This window comes from Carcharodon carcharias, chromosome 7, assembly GCF_017639515.1.
Source record: "Carcharodon carcharias isolate sCarCar2 chromosome 7, sCarCar2.pri, whole genome shotgun sequence".
In the NCBI taxonomy this organism is placed as follows: domain Eukaryota; kingdom Metazoa; phylum Chordata; class Chondrichthyes; order Lamniformes; family Lamnidae; genus Carcharodon; species Carcharodon carcharias.
Genome location: NC_054473.1, coordinates 44,491,359 through 44,512,582, shown reverse-complemented (window position 1 = coordinate 44,512,582; position 21,224 = coordinate 44,491,359). Strand labels below are relative to the sequence as shown.

The 21,224-nt window shown below is 40.8% G+C and overlaps 1 protein-coding gene across 4 annotated transcripts in view; it reads left to right on the top strand.

The window, feature by feature from the left end:
* fhit (fragile histidine triad diadenosine triphosphatase) overlaps positions 1-21,224 on the top strand; it is a 1,268,452-nt gene that overhangs the window by 974 nt on the left and 1,246,254 nt on the right. The window lies entirely within an intron of this gene.

The window sequence follows — 21,224 nt, the reverse complement described above, 5'->3', positions numbered from 1 at the left end:
CTGAAATAAAAACAGAAAATGCTGGAAAAACTTAGGTTTGGCTGCATCTGTGGAGAGAGCAACAGAGTTAACGTTTCGAGTCGACTTCATTTTCTATTTTTATGACTTTTCAAAAATGTTTTGACATTTTATACCGTGCAAATGCCAAATCCCTCATTTCATACTCATTTTAATATTAAGCCGTTAACCTGGTGATTTAAAGAACAACATTTATTTTTGATAAAGACCAACAGCATGTTCTCAATTTAGGTTGAACTAAAAGATGAATGTAGATTCATTATCAATTCTGTGAAAAGGTACATTTTCTTTCTTTAGTAAAAAGCTGATAGCCTGACTGTAGAAATGGAAAAGTTGTCCAGTTTGGAGGTTGGATTTAAATTATTTCTAGTCTTAGCAATTAAAGTGAAATTTAGCATTCTGGTAAAATACCCTTTCTCACCTGAGGCTAGTCTAATCCTTGATCCTGAAGGACTGCCTAAGAAGTTATTAATACCAGATGCAAAGTCAAACTTAATGCAGTTCATTTCAAAATGGCCATGTGAAATAAAGAAATATGCCAAAAGAAAAATTAATAGATTGACCAGAATTTGTTGCAATGTTGGCCTGCCATGTTGAATTTTGAGCTTTGACTCAATCCCAATCGGCCTGTTCTCAATAGAAAATTTTCATCATTATGATGGTGGCATTCTTGCATCTCAGTCAGAAGGTTGTGGGCTTATTCCAGAGACTTGAGCATGTAATCTAGGCCTATGATGCAATCAAGTCCCTAAGTACTACTGGAGGTGTCATATTTCGGATGAGACGTTAAAACGAGGCCCCGTCTGTCCTTTTGGGTGGGTGTAAAAGATTCCATCGCACCATTCTGAAGTTGTGAAAGGCATTTTTGATTAGTAATGTAGGAGAGGTAACTAGTGGAACGTGATTTGATGTACAGAATGCATGAAATGAATAACAGTGAGATAACACGTGTCCTTTCTGTACTTGGACCTATAGATTTGAATCCAGCCCAGACCGATGGGATGAAACTCGATCTGTACTATCTGATAGAGTCTTAAGTGAAGAGCACTTTCACCACAGTTTCAAGTGGATGCTACTCACAATTCAGCATAAATTAGTTGTCACTCAGAGCATAAGAGGCTGGCATAAAAAATGGGTTCAAATCACGCTGTTATCAGAGCAAAGGAAGTTATGCTTCAATGGTACAGTTCTTTGATACCACACATTAAATATTGAGCTCTGCTTCTAAGACAGAAAGTAGTGCAGAAAAGGCCCATAACAACAACGACTTCTATTGATATAGCAATTTTATTGTAATAAAACATACCAAGGCACTTCACAGGGGGTATTATAAAACAAAATTAGATTGCGAACCACGTAGGCGATATGAGGGTAGATGACCAAAAGCTTGGTTAAAGAAGTAATTTTTAAGAAGTTTCTTAAAGGAAGAAAGAGAGTTGGAAATGTTTAGGGAGGTGTTGCAATCCCAGCTGATGTTACTACTGGTCAAGCCTGATCCCAGTTTGGAACCCAGCTTGATAGATCCTAACTTGTATTTTTTGTTTAGATACATGGAGTGGCCACTGAACAGAGTGATGGAAGTCAGCTGATGAACTTTTAACAAAAGAATAAAACATTTATTGAACAAGAAAAAATGAGCTATATTTACAATACTCCTTACCCACAACTATATATTTACAGATAAATACAAATGTGTAAGGATATCACAAGTTACAAAAACTATCTTATGCTCTAATATTCACAATAAGTACTTAGTCCATGCAAACCAATAGGCGTCCTGTGGTCAGACACACCACACTCTGAAACCAAGTGACAGATGCTATGGATCTGTCCTCAACTCCCTCCGGAGGCTTATTACACCGTGAGCCAACCAGTCTCACTGAACTCCGCCTTTCGCAAGAGCGTTTCCAAACTGCACTCTCCAAGAACTCGCTTTGGAATTTTCTTACAAACCAATGCTTTCTCTCAGGCGCCTTCTGCAAGGGTCCACCTCCAGGGTTTTGAACTCTGCTTACAATGTTCCTCTCTCCTGAGTCACTACGTGCATTCAAGCTTTCTTGAACGCGCTGTCTCTCACCAACTCAGCCATTAACAGTGCACCACTGTTTCACATGGCCATAGCAAAGAGTTACAGACCTTCAGCCATCTCTTGGAACCTTCTGGCCTCTCGCTTTAAATCTGCTTCCTGCAGATTTTCTTCCTTCAAGCTTAAAGTTTGGAGCCTTCCGCTGCTCCTCACTCTTAACTTCACTTAACAGGACCTTTTCCAAGTTCTTGTCCTGCCTTTGACTAGAAGGCCTGCTTGGGACTTTCTCCTGTTCTACTCCCCTTGATTTGGAGACTTTATTATTTAATTTCTTTGGGGAAACCTGCTTCTGCTGGCAACTGCTTCCAACTGAACTCAAACTGCTTCTAGTTTTTTCTGTTGGTGTGTGGGTGGGGGCTGCCTCTCTTGACCCCTATTGCTAGGCAACAGCACAGTTTTTTCTATTCTTAAGTTTGCTTTAACTTCTCTTAAACAGTCGTAAAAAAACTCATTAGAAATGCAGGCAGCTTTTAAAGTGAAACTAAATCTCAACTTGACCTTTTCTTAACACAGAAATATGGAAATACTAATCAAACATAAACTTTAAAGCTAAAACTCATTCCTAACACCCACAAATACAAATATAACTTACTTAAACTGTCTCTATTTCTTAACAGAGGTAATTCCAGAGCTTAAGACAGAGGCAGCTGAAAATGTGGTCAGAAATCATGGAGCAATTAAAATCGTGGATTCTGAAGAAGCCAGAATTAAATGTATGCAGATGTCTCAGCAGGCTGTGGGGCTGGAGGAGATTAGAGAATGGGAGGGGTGAGGCTATTATGGAATTTGAAAACAAGATGACAATTTGAAATTCAAGATCAATAAGACTGATACATCAATAAACTCAGCAAAGAAGAATGAGTGGAGCAAGATGGGATACTCATTTTTGAAAGGAGGCTAGTGAGAAAGACCCTCATAGATGTACAAAAGTTATATCTTGGTACACAAAAGGGAAAGCTAAAGGGGGATTAACAAAAACAGGTGCAAATTTAAATTGGTAAAAGGGAAGTTTAGGATGATCATTAATCACAGAGTGTGATCAGTGCAGTATTTAGAATGGACTTCCAAAAAGAGCAATGAAGGCAATATTGGGCTAGACTGCTAGATTGGTAGCGGGAGCTGCCAGGGAAGGCAGCAAAAAGGGTAGGAGAGCAGGGTATTAAGGGATTTTGTCAATTAAGGACTTCTTGGGGCTTTAAGGAGAAAACAAAAAAACAACAGTATCTAGGGTGCAGTTAATCAGTGTTGTTGACTATAACACACTTAAAAAGGGTTCTAGAATGAGGTGGAAAATCTGTGTGAAAGGGAGGTGAGGGGGATTAAAATTCAAAACTTGGAGCGAGGTTGGATAAGCTTTTCAAATAGAGGAAATAAATATAGATATAACTTGAGGCTTTAAATTTATTTTAAAAATACTTGCTGACTCTTTTACCTGGCTTCTCTGCACAACAGTAATTCAACATGGCAGTGATTTGGAATAAAGAAGAACATCGAGCACCACAGTGTCACCCAAATGCTAAAGTCTACAACTGCATTTGGATGCAGTGCAATTCTTAAAAGTATTTCATTGGACAGACTGGCACATTAATCAGAAGATGTTATTAGAAACATGATTGGGCAAGTATCACCAGATGTAACATAGGTAGACACTTTTTGCATGAAGATATCTACAACAATTTTTTATCGATGGCAGGACTCCCCCACTTCACTTCCCCTACACTCTCTCCCTGCAGTTATCTCCAGGATGTGGGGTTGTAGGAGATTACGGAGATATGGAGGGATGAGGCCACAGGAGAATTTGAAAACCAGGATCAAAATTTTAAAATCAAGATCAAGAGGACTAATACTATCCCCTTCCCTAACCTCTTTCTCTCCCCCTTCCCCGATCCCCCATCTCTCTCTATCCATTCCCCTACACCCTCTCTTCCCCCTTTGCTTCCCCTCTCTTACCCCTTGTTAGTAAAAGTCAGGCCCATGGGATGAAAGGGACAATGGCAGTGTAAATACAAAATTGGCTATGGATGAAAAGCGGAGTGTAGTGGTGGGCAGTTCTGATTTAGACTGAAGGGAGGCATACAGTGGTGTTCCCTAGGTGTCAGTATTAGGTCCACTGCTGTTTCTGATATATATTAATAACTTGACTTGGATATACAGGGCATAATTTCAAAGTTTGCAAATGACACAACATTTGGAAATGTATAAAGAGGAGGATAGCAACAGATTTCAGGAGGACGTGGACAAATTGATGAAATGGCAGATGAAATTTAATGCAGAAAATTGTGAAATGATAAGTTTTGTAAGGCAGAATGAGGAGAGGCAATATTATCAAATACTATCAATTAGATGCCCTTTACAATTTTAAAGGGCATGACGAATCAGAAATCCTGAATGTTTATCTTTGAAGGGGCAGAACAAGTTGAGAAGGATGTTAAAAGAAGATATGGGATCCTTAACTTTATCAATAGAGCAGAGAATGTTAAGAGGAGATTTGACAGAGGTGTGCAAAACAATGAACGATTCTGATGGAGTAAATAATGAAAATACATTTCTAGTGGCAGAATGGTCGATAATGAGAGGACATAGATTTAAGGTATTTGACAAAAGTACCATAGGTGACATAAGGAAACATTTTTTTTACACAACGAACTGTTGTAATCTGGAATACAATGCCTGAAAGAGTTATGGAAGCAGATTGAATAGTAACTTTCCCTGCCCTCCTGTTCCCCTCCATCTCCCCTTCCCCCCCTTTGCTGTCCACTCTCTTCCCGTTCCCTCTTAACCAGAAAGAACAGGAGTGCATTTTCCAGGCTATCCAAACTAGCTTTCCATCCCCGAGATTGGAATACACCCCCATCACTGAAATCCTTTCACGTGATAGGACTGAACGCTTTCCACATAACCAGAACACCTTCCCCCTCCCCCCACCACCACCACCACCACCATCCTGCTTTTCCTGTGGGGAGGGGTTGGAGAGGGAGGCAAGGTGGAGGGAGAGAGTTGAAATTACTGTTCAATCAGCTTAAAATAATGTTTCTTCCTGTCACCTCTGGTTCTTTTTGATAGCCAACTTATGTGTCCTATGGTTACTGACCATCCTGCCACTAGAAATCTATTTTCCTTGTTTACTCCATCAAAATTGTTTGTGATTTTGCACACCCCTATCAAATCTTCCCTTAATTTCTGCTCTATTCATAAAGCCAAGGATCCTGTATGCTATTAAACTCTGCACCCTCTCCCTGTGCAATCTCCCACCCATCCTCTCAACATAATCAGAACCTGCTTCTTCCCATGCTGCCCCCCACCCCCACCCCCACCCCGGGCCATTTCCAGCATATCACCCCCTCCCCGAACATGGTCCATCACCCCCACACAATCCTCAACTATTCCTGCCCTCAATTTCTCTCCTTGCAATAACCTGTCCCTTCAAACTAGACTGCACCCATGCACCACCCCTTGCAACCTCTACACTGTTGAGCAGAAGGAAACCTACTTGCTCTCAGCTCCGGCCTCATCTGGATGGTTGCCTCCTGACAGGGAGCCAAGCCTGTCAATCAAGGTGGCTTTGGGACAGGGAACATGTTCTTTAAAAAAAAAGCTAATGTATGCTGTATTAAAGTAAAATGTTTGGAGAAACTCAACCAGAACTCTGCTTGGAAACCCCATCTCTGTAAACATCAGGACCATTAGTGTGGCTCTCTGTGTATGACAACTGTTAGAAAATATGTACATTCTAATTGAGTGCCAGCATTTCACAGGTGTTAATTAAGTGAGATAATTATACCCTGCTTGCTTCTAAATTCAATAACATTTTGGAAAAACAAGATCAATTACAGTCAGGGAAAACCTAATCTTTGAGATTAATGCACTTTCTGAAGATTATTGACCACAAAGCCAAAGCTATAACTTTTTTTTTACATCTACCCATTGAGCTTATTTGTTTAAAAACACATCACTTCTGTGATTTCAAGCACTCTATAGATTGTTCCTGGAAAAAAAGAAATTGGACTTACTGCTTTTCTTCAAATAATCTTGAACATTTTGAGAAACTCCTGAGCAGAAGAATAATAGTGCCTACCAGTGTACCCCATTAGTCCAGTTGAATGGGACTGATGCATCCTAGGAATTGAGGCATACTACTCATACTCAGAATTAAATATTGGGAGACCTGTGGGCATCAAAAGATACTATATCCTCTTTTTAAAAAAGTAATATTGGGTGTGACATAGACTATGACAGGTGTACAACACATGTGGGGAGGTGATGGTGTAGTGGTATTGTTGGACTAGTAATCCAGAGACCTAGGGTAATGTTCTGGGGACCAGGGTTTGAATCCCACCATGGCAGATAATGGAATTTGAATTGATGACAATTAAACAATTGTTAATTGTTGTAAAAACCTAGCTGGTTTACTAATGTCCTTTAGGGAAGGAAATCTGCTGTCCTTACCTGGTCTAGCCTACATGTGACTCCAGACCCAGAACAATGTGGTTGATTCTTAAAAATGCCCTCTGAAGAAGAGAAATTAGAGATGGGTAATAAAATGCTGGCCTGGCCAGTGACACCCATATCCCATGAATGAATTTTAAAAAGCATTGGCAATACGTATCACAATGCCATCTACTGATGTAACAATTTTTTAAAAAATCATTCATGGGATGTGAATGTTGCTGGCTAGGTCAGCATGTAATGCCCATCACTAAATGCCCTCTGAACAAGGGCAATTAAGAGTCACATGTAGGCCAAACCAGGTAAGGACAGCAGATTTCCTTCCCTAAAGGGCTTGGTGAACCAGAAGTGTTTTTACAACAGTTGACATTGGTTTTATTGTCACTATCAGATGTTTAATTCCAGATTTTTTACTTAATTCAAATTCTACCATCTGCCATGGTGGGATTCAAACCATGGTCCCTAGAGCATTACTTTGGTCTCTGGATTATCAGTCCAGTGACAATACCACTTTGCCACCACCTCCCCAAATGCTTTGGGGAGTTTTCAATGAAAGTGTGCCACATGTTCAAATTGTTTATATATATATATATATGTAGATTGAAATTGAGTTTGCTTATATGATTCTGGACCTTGGGCAGCCAGTAATGCTGTTGAACTGGATGTTCCTGCTGTAATACTAAAGGTGATGAATCCTCCAGCTCTCCAGTAAAATACATCAGCCGCCTTACAAATACATGGCTATATTGCACTCAGGCTAATACTACATGGATTCTCCATAGCTACCTGAAATCTGTCTGTGCAATAGGCAGAGCAGACAGATTTTGTGGCTTGAGGTTCTCATCAAGCAAGTGACAAAATATCCCTATTGCCTTTTTCATAAAGTGTACTCTTTTTGACATCGCTAGGATTCGCATGTGACTTGCGCTGTGTATATATTCTACAGACAGGATTAATATTTTATGGATTCCATTGAAAGATAATGCTGACACTCCTTTGCTCCATCCTATGCTTTTGCACGTTCTCCATGATAATGATACACCAGGATATACCCAAATGGTATACCCAAATACCCAAATATACCATTCATGCTCCTGAACTGGAGAGATTTTAAAATTTGCCAGTGTCATCATGGTCAGAAGTAGCGAGAAACAAGTAGAGGTGTGTGGCTGCGGAATGCCAAAAAATTGTTGCGTAAAATCATTCACAGCTGCAGAAATTGTTGTTGAAAGTCTCACTCTTCAAGTTCTTAAACTTTTCTGCTGCCTGTCTGACCTGATTTTGGCAACAGCTGTGCCATATAATTTTATTGGAACTTGCCCCAAGTGCTTTGTGAGTGTAACAGTAGGAAAAGCTGGCCTGCAGCATCACTGATCCTCAATATATATAAATTAAAACCATTCAGGAGTTGATGGGTGGATTGCAGGAGTTGCCAAAATGCATAAGGGAGTTCAGGGTGGGCAATTGATTTGCAAGTGGAAAATTGATAGAAAATGATTCTGCTCCATTTTGCTGTCAAAAAAGACCTCTTGATTATGTGATGGAACTACAGAAAAATGTGGGGAATTTGGGGCTTAATATTGTGCTTCTGGGTCAGGTATGTTACAAGCATGTGCAAAGTAAAGAATCCTCTACTCAGGCCCAACAACATGTTGTCATCTTTGTGCTGAAATGTATTTTGTTCCATTTACCAAATCAACTATTCTTATGGTATCTGAGACAGTGATTTAGAATTTAGTACTGCAGGGTAGGCAATTTTGTATTTTGAATTAATTCATTGAGAACCAATTTATTTTGTATGGGACCTTTTTCGCTTGTCAAGGAGCGAAGTCTTTAATCTCATCTGTTCAGATTTAATATTTGAGTTTGGGTCTCAAGTGAAAATACAAAATATTAAACTATTATGCCGTTGGAAAGAGTGTTAATAATAAATAATTATGGTCAAGTATTTTGCACCCCCAGATGCTGTCAGATGTATCAAGAGCTTTGTTTCCAGTCAGCCTCTTTGTTGATCTAGCTGAAAATAGGTTTCAGACATTAAGCAGTCACCTTACAGTTGATTGCTTAAGTGGTCCTGATTTATCATAATTATGGTAACAGTATTTTCCTCAGAGTCCTTGAAATTTGTTGCCATTTATTAGAAAGAATATTTTTTGCAATTTAAATGAAATGTATTTACCATAGAAATGGCATAATATATGTTGTTTTCTTTATTGGCTGTGTACCTGAGCCAGTGATTTTCCTTATGTCAGTTAACAATTGCCCACCAGACTTCATATAACAGTGTTGAAACTTTCATCAATAGCGTTGTCATCTCTAGGTAACACTCTTAATCTTCTTCACCAGCTTAAGATGCACTCTCAAACCTCTATTATCCAAAACAATCGACATCCTTCCCTACATCAAATTTTATTCCTTTCCTATGTTCTCAATAATCCGCGCTTCCTTTCCTACCTGGATCAGAAATTTTTTAATTTAGAAGCCCCTCCGGGACCACATCATACTGTAGTACTTTAGCCTCCTCCACTCATGTATCCCTTCTCTACATTGTACTTTTTCAACTCTGGTCTACTGTGTTTTGCCCTCTTCCATCTGCTTCGTCAATTGCGGTAGAGGCTTCAGGTATCTCACACTCAGATAGGAATTCTCTACTCACTGCCTTGCATTTTGTCACATCTTCAGAAGCCTCCTTAAAGCCAACTTGTTCAACCACACTTTTGGTCACCTTCTTTAATTATTCTCCCTATTCTTGCTTAAGTCATAACTGTACCCCCATCCTAAGCTAATGTAGATCAGCAAAAACAGAAATGATAAATGAACAGAACTTGGTGCGATTTAGGATATAGAAGAGTTTTGGGTGAACTCAAGTTTATGCAAGGAGGAAGGTGGGAGGCCAGCCTGGAGAACAATGGAAGTCTAGAGGTAATGGATGCATAGATAGGAGATTCAGCAACAGTGGAGCTAAGGCAGAGGCCAAGTTAGGTGATTGAACATTTGTCACTGATCTGTTAAATTATATTATTAAAGTTTAGGATGTACAGGTAGAGGGCGTTGATTGATTAAGTATCTTGAGCACATATAAAGAGAGACTTATGGGACACAGGGTGTTGGTTAGGGAGCAGACAGATATTTATAATGTTGCATTCTGTAAATAAATCCAGTTCTAAATAAAAGATTGAGGATGTTTTGCGACATAGCGGGTAGCATCCCTGCCTCTGAGCCAGAAGCTCTGGGCCCTAGCCCCACTTCAGGACTTGATGGCGAAAGGAGGTGGGCTCATAATGCAGCTAAACAGGTTGCGTATCAACCTGCAAATCCTTCCAATGCATGCCACTGGCAGGTGGCAAGAACATGAGAGATTCCTGGTCAGCCATGTGATGAAAAGAAAGTTGGAACGTTTACATCACTTTCAATAGCTCCAAACTACAACATGCATGTAAAAGTGGATGTTGCCACAGCAACTTGGATTCCCTGAGTGAACTGTAAAATACCACCACCACCTGTATGAGGTCTTATGGTGCAGTGGCTGGCGTCCCTGCTGCTGAGCCAGGAGCTCCTGGTTTGAATCAGATCCCAAAGCTTGATGGCCAAGGAAGTTGGGTTCCTAGTGTGACCATGCAGGTTGAGTATCAATCTGAAAATCTTTTCAATGTACGCCAATGGCAGGTGTTAAGAACAGAAGAGATTCCTGATCAGCCATTAATGGAAGGAAAGCTGGACCCTCTACTATCTCTATCCATAGCTCCAGACTACAACATTCATATAAAAGTGCATGTTGCAACTGCAACTCGGACCCTCTGAGTGAACTGTAACACACCACCAATGAGGCACGTCTGGAGACATATCACAGACATAAAACAGATTTGAACAGAGTAAACCATTCAGTTTCTTGAGCCTGTTCAGTTCGATCATGGTTAATCTTTACTTGAGCTCCATCTACCTGCCTTTGCATTCATAATGTGGCCAAACAAGTTGATTACCAACTTGAAAATCCTTCCAAAATGCCCATGGCAGGCGATCAAAGTGGGAGAGAGTCAGTCAGCAATGCTTGAGGCAGGGTAGCACCCCTTTAAACTATAGCCTCTGGATTCAGGCAGTAAGATGTTCCAGGAAAAATAAGTTATGGAAACCAGACATAAGCATGTGCTTTGTCTGCCTCATAGGTCTCTAGACATGGGAAGTCTTCTAAGCGTAAGTCTAGAAGATTGACATCTAATTTCCTAGCAAGTGTAAACTGTCAGGGTATGATTACCCACCAATGTTCTCAGAATCCGAACCTTATGACCAGCAGAAAATGAAGTGGATATGTGTACTCGAGTTACATCCTTACCAAAGGGAAAACAAAGTATGACCTTGGCATTGTTCATTCCTAACAAAGGTAAAATCAGAATCAAAGCATTTTGTGAACTGGATGCACATCAGTTGGATACCGATGAGGATACAGTTGTTTATTAAACAACATGGATGAAATTTACAAGAAAGATGATCTGTTAGATGCCTACGAGGCATGGTCAGACTTTGATAGATTTCGAAAGACGGTCGTTCCATATTGGAATATATAATGGACTTTAAAAGACTGCATAAAAGATAGCAGAAATTCAGTTTGGAGATTTATTATGTATCCACATTTAAATTGCTGGATTGTGCTAGGGTGCCATATATGGATAGGCTCCTGGTCTTAACTGGCATTCAGTTCTTAGAAAAAGACACTCTTGGATCAAATGCTTCAAAAAAAAAATTCCCTGCGGAGCAGTCATTCCAGCAGCCTTGATGGCATTAATTGGGCATTCCGCCATGTCACAAAGGATGGAGGACTGAATGATTGTGGCCTTTCAAGATTGTCACTTGGCAGTGCAGAACTTGAGTATTGCTGAAAATTGCAACATGCTGTTGTAGCTTTTCGTCTTGCGCTCAGCAGGACATACACAAGAATGGAAAATTTCAAAGGGAGCAACAACTTGTACTGTATGGAAAAAGGCTGCTGATTGACTGGCAATTCGACTCTGATCAGTCGCAGTGTTGCCATGGAGGATTTACCTGGGAACTATTATCCCTTATGTTTTTGTTTAATTCAAAAAAGGCACAATGCTTGGACATATTCCTTTTGCATGCAGAGGACAGGTTTTGACGTATGAATGTCTGTAGCTCCTAGCAAGTGTAAATGCACCACATTGTTAGCCTGACTGGTAATTTTAAATTGGTTGTTAGTGTAATTCTTAGCACACTTGAGATTGTTCAGCAGTTGCTGAACAGTTGCAGAAACACATCTAATGTTAGACATTGGGCAGAATTTTTCCGTCCGTGAGCTGGGGGCGGGGCCCGCTCGCCAATGCGAAAATGATGCGGGATGACGTCGGTGGCTCCCCCGGACGTCATCCCACCCCACTTAAATATTGAGGAAGGCAGGCGAACAGTGCGATCAGCTGTCTGCCCGCTGACCTGTCAATGGCCAATTGAGGACATTGACAGGATAATTAAGCCAATTAAAGGCCCTGCCTGTCCAACCTTAAGGTTGGCGAGCAGGCCAGGAGCCCCAGCGAGCTTTTGAAAAAATATGAAACTTCATCCACCGGCGGGATGAGATTTCATGTCTGTTTTAACAAAGTTCAATAAAGTTTTTGTTATATTTATTAACATGTCCCATCTCGCGTGACATTATCACATGAGGGGGACATGTTAATTTTTTTATTATTCTATTTTTGAAGTTTGAAACACTGTCAGTGATCGCCCTGAGGCAACACTTACTCTCAGGGAGATGTGCGCTCTTTCGCGCGTGTGCACGAAAGAGCGCACTCTGACAGTTGGGGAATTTTTGCGATACCTTATCCTTCCAAAGTAATTTGAGATGGTCTGAGCACTTTTCTCAGGTCTGAAGGTGGCAGCCTTAGGCCCATTCATGAGTATGCACGATTCACAGTGAACAATGATCTGATTGGGGTAGCTATTACCCTGTAGAATAGCTTTGATGCGCCCTTTTTCAGCGTCAAACTGGCATGGTGAGCAAATGGCTCAGGCGCTATTTTTGAGATTGCCAATAAGGCCAAAGTTATACCGCATGGAACTGTAGGAATCCCAATGCGTATATTGACCAGTAAAGGTAGGCTTGGGGTCGACAGTAGTAGAGAACCAGTTGGTGGATTCCTCAACTAACATATCAAGGAAAGGGAGCTCAAGTTATGCCCCAGCAACTAGTAGATCATACCAAATACCGGATCCTTTTGATTAAAGATGAGCGTACAATGCTCATCTCTGAGATGAGAGCAAAATGTGACATATGTTAACAGTATCATGTAAATAATAATATCTCAACAGAGGATGCTGCCATGTTCCACTACAGGTCTTCCATTGGCATGGGACTTTAATTAAGTAGTAGCCATGGATTTAAAGATGTAGGACAAAGACAGAAACCTTTTCACTTTACACTTTATAGACATGGCAACCACATTCAGCCTTTCTACGTTAATACATGGTATGGACAAAAGGGTGATTGTAGATAAAGTCATAGAGAAATGGATAAAGACCAGATTTGGACAACTGGCTAAATTTCTGACTGACATTGAGGGAAATTTGGTAATAATGAATTTAGAGACTTGTGAAATTAGGAATATTGTGGTCATGAACACCACAGCTGAAAGCCCTTTCAGCAATGGTTTCTGTTATAGAAATCATACGATGATCGATGAAATGCTCTATAAGATCTTAGCCATTCAGCCAAACTGCAAGTTAATAACTGCCTTGGGCAGTTCATGCAATGAATTTGCTTCAAATGTTTGAGGAACATAGTCCTTATCAATTGATCTATGTGAGGAATCCCAAATTATCTTCTGTGCCATATGATAGTCCCCCTGCCCTAGAAGGGACTGTAATTAGTTCAATTTTTTCTGCTTTACACTCAGGGAGAAGGGCATTCATCAAGGCTAAAGTCTCAGAGAAAATCCGGCAAGCTCTAAGACATCATATAAGACCATCCAAGATAAACTTTAATCTTGGGGATTTAGCATATTATAAAAAAGAGAGACATAAAAAGTGGAAATTTCCACGTAAGGTGATAGAGTGTGGTGATAAGATCGTGGTTCTCTAACATAGTAGTCAAGCTATTAAGGTCCATTCATCTCAGTTAATTGGGATTGGTTACAAATTTTCAAAACCTGAGCAGTCAATAAAAGGTGATGAGGCACCTTATACTTCACACGTTCGTGTTTGACAGTTATGAGAAATAGAACATAGTAGATCAGGGGCCAGATGGTGATAGGCAGAATGATATTGACTCACAGGGCAGGAGTGTTGTATTAAAGGACGACTACCTAGAGTAGGGAATTGGGTGACGTATGTACCAGAAGGGTCCAGTGAATAGAGGAATGTGCCTTTTGTAGGGAGAGTAGGGAAAGCTGCCAGCAAATTTAAGTATTGGCTAAATGTCTAAGATGATGGACAAGAAATAAGATCTATGGACTGGCAGAATGGGATGAAACAGTGGAAAGCAAGTAAATGCTGTGTGAGTTCTCATAGTGGATCTGGGGGTAGCATCGCACTAGAAAACAATCATGTTCAGGTGAATAAAACCTCTGACTGTGGGAGGAAAAGATCTTGTAGTACTTTTCCAAAAAACATGGGGGAGAATTTTCCCCATGTTGGGAGGGACAGTTGGGAGCGGGTGCGGGGATGGGCAGGTGCAGAGCCGATCACTGCCCGTGATTGGCTCCGTGCCACCATTTTATGTGGGCGGGCCAATTAAAGCCCGCCCAGCGTGACACACAGCTGGTAGCACTCAGTGCTACCTGTGCGGGTGGGAGGAAGAGGGAGAGTTGGAGCCTGCACACTTTGGTGCACGTCTGCAAAAGAGTGCAGAAATCTCCTTGAGGCACGGAGCAGCCTCAGGAAGATTAAGTACATATTGAAACTTTTAAATAAAGAAACATAAAAATTATTTACCCATGTCCCCTCATGTGACAGTGTCACATGAGCTGGGACATGTTTATGAATTGTGCAAAAATTATTCATTTATTTAATAAAACCTTCAGGAAACCTCATCCCGTCTGTGGATGAGGTTTCCTGAAAAACGCTTGGGATCTTTGCCTGCCCGCCAACCTTAAAGTTGGCCTAGCAGTGTTGATAATTACTTTAATTGTTTTTTTAATGGCCTTAACGGGCCTTTGACAGTTTGGCGGGCGTGCAACTGCCTCTGGTGCGCGCTTACTGAAAGAAAGGTCTAAATGACGTGCGGTGACATCAGGATGCTCGCCCAACGTCACCATGCGTCATTTTACACGTCAGTGTGTCGGGCCCGCCCCCTCACGCTGACGTTAAAATTCTGGCCATGGAGTGCAAGTAGAGGCCGTAGCTTGACTATATTATACAATAGAAGAAGGACTACAGAGCAATCTGGAAACACTGTTGGAAGCTGAACTCTTATGACAGGAAGTTTTGGTGGCTGCCAACAAATTAGAAGATCAGTTAATAAGAGAGGTTTAAAAAAAAGACTCAGGTAATTGGAAAGAGTTTGGCGCCTACTCTAAAACACCAGATAGGAAACAACCAGCCTTATCACATAGATGGATATGTACAGAAAATGTCTTCCTAGATGGGACAGTCAAGGCTAAAGTGAGACTAATGGCTCTGGGTTTTAAAGAGTGACTTGGAGATCAAGATGTTAGAGTGGACGCCCACATGGCAGGAAAAACAATCCTGAAAATTTTCATAGCTCTGTCAGCCACTTTTTCATGAGAATGTAGGTCAATCGATATAAGAAACACATTTTTGCAGAGGGAAAGATTTTAGAGAAAAATGTTTTTTAAACCGCCTAAAGAGACAAGTGTGTTTATGAATTGAATGATGCATCAAGGATATGGTATTTCTCGGTTAGATCTGTCTTGAAGAAAGTAGGCTGCACTAAACTGAAAGCAGATCCAGCCATGTCCTACTGGACCTAGTTTCATCAAGACTATGGAGGGGTTTTGTTGAATTCGAACAATTTGTTTTAAATAAGGCAAAAAAGGGAATTTCAGTTTGAAAGTTAGGCTTGGGGGGCTCTTTAAATATGTAGGATTAGACATTAAGCAGAATAGGTGTAGAGTAGCCTTGAACAACAGTCTTATCTGGTAAGTGTTGCCCCTACCCTGTTAAATTATGCCAGGTCATCACAGAAAGATGATGTTTCATCAAGAGAAAAAATAGAACATTTAAGAAGCTTGATTGGTCATTTGAATTATCTATGCACTCAGACAAGACCAGATGGTGGTTTTTGATGTATTGGAACTAAGTGCTATGATGAAATATACAACCGTCAAGAATGTTTTAAAGACAAATAAAATATTAAAAATATTAAATACAAAGAAATGCATACTCGAGTTTCCAGCTTTGGGGAACACGAAGGACATGAAATTCGTCATTTTTAGTGACTTTTCTCATTCCAGTCTTCTGGATGGTATTCAAGTACAGCTGGTTTTATAATATTCTTGGTGGGTGAAAATGGAAAATATTGTCCCTTGGCCTTGGAAACTAAGAAAATAAAAAGGGTGGTTAAAAGTACAAATACTTTGTCAAATATTTTAGGGGAAATTCTATGCAAAGATCGTTTTGAGAATAGTTTGCATTGAATGTTATATAGACAGTTGTTCCCTGTGGGATAACATACATTCAACAAAAAGTGTGACTGAAAAGCTTTAAGGATTGACCTTGCTATAATACAAAAGAGATACGAGAGGTAAAATAAATCACCAAGATCAAATGGGTTGATGCAAGTCATCAATTGTCGGATTGCTTTGCAAAAAGCAATGCTTGTACAAAGAGATTATTGGAGGTCCTAGAAAAGGGATGTCTTGTGTTATGATATGGTGTACAGAATATGGAAAATCATTTTTTTCTCTTGCTCTTCAATTTATGTTGAAATATTGTTTTGATGGAATAAAGTTTTGATTGAAAGAAATGAGGCAAACCTGTTTATAGTATGTTAATTGCATTGTTAACGTTAACGCTATACAAGTGGGGGGCATTGATTAAGTACATATAAAGAGACACTAGATGTTGGTCAGGGGGTAGGCAGACATTTGTACTGTTACATTTTGTAAATAAATCTAGTAGTAGGCAAAATATTGGTGACTTGTTTCCTACTTAACCATCTGGCTGTCAAAAGTTTACCAACGGAGGTCGAAGTCGGTTGTCTTAGTGATGGAGCAGATGTATGGTCAGAAGCTCATCTCTGGGTCAAGTACAAGATCAAGTTTGCAAATGGTTTGTTTCAGCCTCAGAACAAGGGGTAGAGTCATTGGCTAGGGAACTTAATTTGTGAGGGGCCAGGAGGTAATGGTTTTTGTCTACCCAATATTTAGTTGAAGGAAATTCCTGCTTATCCAGCGCTGGCTGTTAGACAAGCTGTTTTACAAATTAGAGACATTTGTGGGGCTTTGAGTTAGCAGTGGAGGTTGTTGGGGGAGGTGGGAAGAGTGGTTGTGAAGAGGGATGGATGTAAGGTAGAGCTGACATGTACAGCATATTTGCAGAACCTCATGTGTTTCCTGATGATATCTCCAAGGGCTGGCATGGGTCAAGATCTTCTAATTCCACACCCCCCCCCGCGCCCCCCCCCAGCAGCACTCTGGGTATGCCTAAACTACATGGATTGCAGCAGTTCTAGAAGCCAGTACACCAACTTCTCAGGGGCAGTTTAGGATGGGCAATAAAGCTGGCCTTGTCAGTGATGCTCACATGTCATGGATTAATATAAAAAAGTTGAGAAACAGCAGGGGACAAGGACAGATCATTTGTGAATTCCACAGATAACATGCCATTGCAGGTGATTGGCTACAACTGGACAGATAAGAATGGAATCATGTAAGTATAGCCCCACCCAGTGGGATGGCTGAGGACAGGTGCTGGAAGCAAACAGGTGTAGTCAACTGTGTCAAAGGCCACAGGTAGGTCGATAATTTCACAACATAATTTACTATGTTCACCTTCACATAGATGTAATTTGTTCCTTTGATAAGGGTGCTTTCAGGATGGTGGCAGGGCAGAAACTTGATACGAGTCTTTCAAACATGAAATTGTGGGAAAGATTTCTGGATTTAGAAATTCTTTGACGAGGAAAGGGGGGCTGGAGGTAAAGCAGTGTTTTGGAAGGATGGAGGGATTGAGGTGGGTTTTTTGGATATACCAAATGTATGTACAAAATCCCATGCTGTAACTGGAAAATGCAAGTTCACCTAAGATAACTGCACAGATGTGTACTACCTGTATGTCTCTTTTATTTTTAAAGCCTTATGAGATACAAGAAGATACCATAGGGATGCAATTCCTCCTGTCAATAATTTTTACTAAAAGTCAAAATAACCACAAAATAGAAAATCCTGGACTCAAAATTTCATTTCAGAGGCAGCTGGAGATTGTATTCATAAAATGGGTGGATGAGGTTAAATGGGCTGAAGGGATGTTTTATCTGACCCCCATTTTATGCGCATCCTAATAATTGTATGTGATAATTCAAAGAGCTTTCTCAACAATTATAGAATATAAAAGCCAAGATAACATAATAAGACTTCAATTAGAGTAATGTATTTGGCTTCATGCTATAGAAATGCAAAGAAAAATTTGGAAAAATTGGGTCTCATTTCCAATATAACAATGTAGATTACAGTAGATTAATGGAAGTGTTTAACATTATAAAGTAATGGGAAAGGCATTTTTTCGTGTATTTGAGGAGACTAAGAGGTTTACAACAAAGTGCAGAAGAAATTCTTCACAGAGTTATGAGGCTATGGAATTCATTTCCATGGGTTTGTTGAGACAAAATCTATGTCAGCTTTCAAAATGAGATATTAGAAACAGGGCAGATAAACAGTTATGACTCAACCACTTGTGGGTTTTTTTCCCTTGACACCCCATTGACATCAATTTTACTAAGGTTCCTTGGTGCTACACTCAGACAAATATTGTTTTGATGTTGAGGGCAGCTAATCTCATCTTCCCACTGACATTCACATGCTCAAGTCTACATTTTGATTAACGCAATGAATGGGTCCAGATCTGAGTGGTTCCAGCAGAATCCAAATCTAGTATTGATGCGCAGCTTTTTGTGTCTATGTTGCTCAATGGCACAATTGATAACACAGTTTTTGGTGCAATTTATGTTGCATCCAGTTTTGACATGCAAGCCTTCAGCACTACATCTGGAATGTTGTCAATTTTTGTGATCTTTGTTGTATACAGTGCGCTTAGCTGCTTCTTCATGCCACGTGGAACTGAATTAGCTGGATATTGGCATTCATATTCATGAAAGATGAATAGATTCTCCACATGGCACTTCCATCTGCAAATGTCTGCAAATATTTTTTTTGTCTGTTCGCATGCTTGTTTCTGCCACAGTTGAGGAAGGGGATGTTCATAGAACATCTGCTTGTTAGTTGTCCTATGCTTCACCACCATTCTTGACTGGACATAGTACAGCTACAGAATTTTTTTTATTCATTTATTGCCCAGGCCAACATTTATTGCCCAATCCTAATTGCCCTTTGGGAGGCGGTGGTGAGTTGCCTTCTTGAACTGCTGCAGTCCATGTGGTATTAGGGAGGGAGTTCCAGAATTTTGTCCCAGTGACAGTGAAGTAATGGCAATATATTTCCGAGTCAGGATGGTGAGTGGCTTGGAAGGGAACTTACAGGTGGTGGTGTTCCCTTGCGTCTGTTACCCCTGTCCTTCTAGATCGTAGTGGCCGTGGGTTTGGAAGGTGGTTTCCACGGATCCTTGGTAAATTCCTGAAGTGCATCTTGTAGATGGTACATACTGCTGCCACTGTGCTTCAGTGGTGGAGGGAGTGAATGTTTGTGGATGGGGCGCCAATCAAGCGGGCTGCTTTGTCCTGAATAGTGTCAAGCTTCTTGAGTGTTGTTGGAGCTGCACTCATCCAGGCAAGTGGAGAGTATTCCATAACACTCCTGACTTGTGCCTTGTAGATTTCCTAGGTTTTGGGGAGTTAGGAGGTAAGTTACTCACCACAGGATTCCTAGCCCCTGATCTGCTCTTGTAACCACAGTATTTAAATGCCTAGTCCAGTTCAGTTTCTAGTCAATGATAACCCCGAGAACGTTGACAGCGGAGGATCCAGCAATGGTCATGTCATTGAATGTCAAGGGCCGGTGGTTAGATTCTTTCTTGTTTGAGGTGGTCATTGCCTAGCACATGTGTGGCTCAAATGTTATGTGCCACTTGTCAGCCCAAGCCTGAATATTGTTCAGGTTTTGCTGCATTTGGACATGGACTGTTTCAGTATCTGAGGAGTCGCGAATGGTGCTGAACATCGTGCAATGATCAGCGAACTTTCCCACTTCTGACCTTATAATGGAAGGAAGATCATTGATGAAGCAACTGAAGGTTTTTGGGCCTAGGACACTACCCTGAGGAATTTCTGCACTGATGTCTTGGAATTGAAATGATTGACCTCCAAAAGCCACAACCTATGTGCTAGGTATAGCTCCAGCCAGCAGAGAATTTTCCCCCTGATTCCCATTGACTCCAGTTTTGCCAAGGTTCCCTGATGCCACATTCGCTCAAATGCAGCACTGATGTCAAGGGCAGTCACTCGTACCTCACCTCTAGTGCCCAGATTTTTTGACCATGTTTGAACCAAACATTTGATTCATTGATTGTAGCACTTTTTAGCTCTGTCGATAGCCTGCTACCTGATGTGCTTAGCAGTCAGATATCCCTATGCTACAGCTGCAATACATTGGTGCCACACACCCTCTATACTCCTCTACCATTATGGGAATCAGGCCATGAAATTACAGATTGTGATCGTATACAACTCTGGCCCACTGTATCTCGTGGGTGCCCAGTTTTGGGCTTCTAGATCTGTTCCTGAGCACAGTAGCAGTGCCACACTATGTAATAGAGCATGTTCTCATTGTGAAAGTGAAACTTTCCATGGGATTTTCCGGTCCCACATGCCAGCATGAATTCCCGGTGCTGCTGAAATCAAATCGACTTTTGGCTGGCTCGCTGCATCTGCCACACGGGACCTGTCACACTGTGGCTGGAAAATCCGGTCTTTGTCTTCACATGGACTGTTCAGTGGTCACTCCTGCCAATGCTATTAAATGTCTGCAATAGGTAGGGTGATAAAGATGGTGTTAAGTCAGTTGCTCCCTTGCGTTGATTTTTCTCACAACCTGAATAGTCTGTTCTGGCATCAGTGTTGAGAAATGTCAGTGAGCCTCCCAACTGTATCCCAATATGTCCGCTGGGACAGGTCATACCTAGGGATGCTGATGGAATTGTTGAATGATAGTTATGATTGTGACTATCCAGCTGCTGCTTGACTAACCAGTAGGACAACTTGGTGAACTTTTCTGTTTTAATTGTGCTGATCTGATGATCTTAGGGGCAGCTTCAGAGTCAACTACATATTGTGGAATTGGAATAATGTGTAGGCCAATCAAAACAGGAGTGGCAGGTTTCCTTCCCTGAAAGACATTTTTGAACCAGTTGAACTTAACTATAATCTGGAAGCTTTGTGTTACAAATTACCAGATTTATTAAATTCAGTTTCACAAATTGTCAGGTGTGATTTAATCTCATGGCTTCTGGGTTGCACATCATGTACTGCATCAGTTTACCCTTCTGTTCTTTATAAGAACAATTTATGCAAAACAGGATAAATTTTGCATCACTATCCATAGAA